Source organism: Urocitellus parryii, unplaced genomic scaffold (assembly GCF_045843805.1).
Source record: "Urocitellus parryii isolate mUroPar1 unplaced genomic scaffold, mUroPar1.hap1 Scaffold_310, whole genome shotgun sequence".
NCBI lineage: Eukaryota > Metazoa > Chordata > Mammalia > Rodentia > Sciuridae > Urocitellus > Urocitellus parryii.
The window spans coordinates 164,391-167,500 of NW_027552861.1; positions in this window are offsets into that span (position 1 = coordinate 164,391).

Genomic DNA, 3,110 nt, shown 5'->3' on the forward strand with positions numbered 1-3,110 from the left:
CGGCAGTGGTGAGTGAACTGTTCCCCGTTGCCCCGGTCGCGGTTGTTTTGGCCCGAGTTGGCCGTTTTCTGCCATCGGGTAGGTGCTGACACGGTGTCCTCTGGCGTGTGCCGCCAGAGGGAGGGAGGGAGCTTGGGCCTCCGGGTGCGTGCGGGGCTCTGGGCTGATGGGGTGGCCCGGACCCGTTCCCTCTTGAGCCGCCTGCCTTGGGCCTGCGTGCGACGGCTCTTCGGTGCACCTGGAGCGCCCTCGCGGTGGTTGCCACCTCCGGCCGGCCGGTCTCCTGGCGCCGGAAGGGCGGTGGGGGAGGTGGCGGGTGGTCCTTTACCGCCCGTGCGCTCCCCGCTGCGGGCGCCGAGGGCGGTGTGACGACGCTAGCTTCCATGGCTCCGAGCCGCGTGTCAGGCGTTCCCCGTTCCGTGTCGTCGGCCGCTCTCCCTGGGGTGTGGGGCCGGCGAGGCCGTAGCAGGCTCCTCTTAGAAGCGGTCCTCGCCGGGTCTCCCCCTGCTCCCCGGGTCTCTCCCGCCCACTCTGCTGATCGATGTGGTGACTTTGCGCTCTCCTGGGCTGGACCAAAGCCGCGCCAGGCGAGGGACGGACATTCATGGCGAATGGGCCAGCTCTTCTCGTCCTGCCCGCGGGCCCCTCGCCTTGCCTCCCCGCCCGTTCGCGGTGCGGGGAAGGGCGGGGGTGCGGAATCCGGCCTCGACCTCGCTCCCGGGGTCCTTTGACGTAGCGGGTGCTTCCCGCCCGCCGCCCGCTCTGGGCGGCCAAGGGCCGTGTGTGTGGCCCTCCCCGCGTCGGGGAGGGCTGCCGCCGTGCTCCCTCGGCGCGACGGCGCGCCTCTGCTTCGGTGCTCCTGGGGCGCTCCGGGTCGTTTCCTGAGGTGCCTGAGGCTGAGCCGGTGTGTGCTGTTCCCGGTCCCGGTGCCGCTGCCGCGGCCGGCCGCCGCCTCGCTGTCGGTCTCGCCCCGTCTGCGGGGGTTTCCGAGGCGAGTGCCTGAAGGGAAGAACGGTGTTGCTTCGTTCGGGGGATCGAGGCGGTGAGCCCGGCAGCGTTGCCCGTCCCCTCTCCGGGGGGGAGCGGGTCGCGTTGTCGTCCCCAGCGCTGAGTGGCGCGGGGAGTGTTAGGCGAGCGGGCGCCCGCGCGCTCTTTCCTCCCTCCGGTGGGGGAAAAGGAGATGCTGCCCGGGCGTGCGAGCGATTGTGGCGGGACGCTGAGCAGGGGCCGGGTCCGGCCCCTGAGGCGATGGGGCTTTGGGTGTCCCCGGCCGCGAACGCTCGAGAAGCCTTGTGCTTGCCCATACCGCAGATCCCCCCTCGTTGTCCCGGCGGCCGGTCGGGAGAGGGGCTGGGTTGGGTGCGGCCCACCCTCAGTGAGGAACGTTTCTCTAGCGATCTGTGAAGGGCGTGCCTCGTGTGGGGTACCGGATTCCCCCATCGGCCGCCCCCTGCCTTGTGCGCTACGCCACCGTCGGTGGTGAGTGTAGGCGAGAGTCCCCCCCTCCCCGCCGTCTGGGAGGGCAGGGGTCCGCCGGCCCCCCGCGGGTGGGGGCCGAGCGCCTGCTCTTTGTGCCTACCGCGGCCCGCGCCTCCCGCCTTCGAGTCGGGGGAGGGTTCCCGCTGGGCCTGGCCGGGCCTCCTGGCGCATATGGGGCCACCGTGTGGGCCGCTGGTGCCGCGTGTGTGCGCGCGCGGTGGCGGTGGGGCTCTGTTCGCGCGGCCGGGGGTTGAGGGGCCCCGTCCCTCTTTCCCCCTCGCCCGCTGCGAGTGGCCCTCTGCCCGCTCCCGGTCCCGAGCCGGCGGGCGGCCCGCGCGCGTGTGCGCTGGCCCGGGGCGCGGCCGCCGCGGCCCCCCCCTGGGAGCGTTCCGCGGGCGGTGTGGCGAGCGAGCGGACCCTGGAGCTGTGAGAGGCCCGGGTCGTGGGACTCGACCGGCCCGAGGTGTGGCGTTGCATGCCGGCGTTCGGAGGCCAGGCGCGTCTCGTCGCGTGGAGGGCCACCCTGTGGTGGCGGGGCGGCGGGTCTCGTGGGAGGCTCCGGGGCTGGGACCGGAGGCCGGGTTGGCGTCGCAGGCGGTGCGGGACCGCCCTCGCGTGTGGCGGTGGGACCCCGCTTGTTTTCCTGGCGGCCCGACTCCGTGCCCGAGGTCTTCTCCCCGGTTTCCTCTCCGCGTGGCTCTGCCCCTCGCTGCCTCCGGCGCGCCCTCCATCCCGGCGGGGTTGTGCCCCCCTCCTCGCCTCCGCCGAGCCTCCCCCTGGTTGACTGGTCGCGGCCGCGCTGCCGCCCCCTCCCGGGCGTGTACCGGGTGTGGCGGTGGGCACGCTGGACGGGCGGTCGTCGTTGGGGGATGCTCGTCACGGTGTGCGGGTTGAGGGTTGGGGGCTCCCCGCCTCTTGCGACGGCGGTGGGGCGGTGGGGGCCCTGTCCCCCGCGAGGGCCCTCCCGGGAGGTTGGCTGATGAAGGGAACCCGGCCGGCGGCTCGTCCGGGGCCACGCGGGACCGCCGGTGCGCCTGGTGTGTGCGCTGGCGGTGATACACCGTGTGCCGCCCTGGGCTTGTCTGGCCGGTGCGCCCGCGCGGCTCGGCCAGCTCTCTCCGGGTGGGGCTCCTCCGCGGGTCGGCGGGTGCCCTCTCCCGTTTCCCGCTGCCCTTCTGGCGCGCCGCTCCGCACGCCGGCTGCGGCCGCCGCCTCCTCGTGCTGCCGGGCCGTCCCCGCCTGGTCTCTTCTGACCCCGGCCCGCCCTGCTCTCTCGCCCCTTCGCGAGTTCGCTCCCACGGGGGGTCCCGCCGCGGCCCCCCGTCTCCTGGCCGCCACCGCCGCCTGTCCGCCGGCGACGGCGTCGTTGTGTGCCGGCGCTTGTGGGGGGGACGACGGGTCCGCCACCCCCGCCCCCGCGGGGCGCCGGTCACCCGCTCGGTGCCGCGCGAGGGTTGTGCCGCTCGGGTGCGCGCGTCCGGCCACGACCTGTGGTCCGGTCGCGAGGAGTCGTTCCCCGGTCGCGCCGCCGCGCCGCTCCCCGGGCGGGGCAGGGGAGGTGGGGAAGGGCATTGCCCCGAACCGCTCGCACCCCTGTCCCCGTCCGCGCGAGCGCGGCGGCCTGGGCCGTG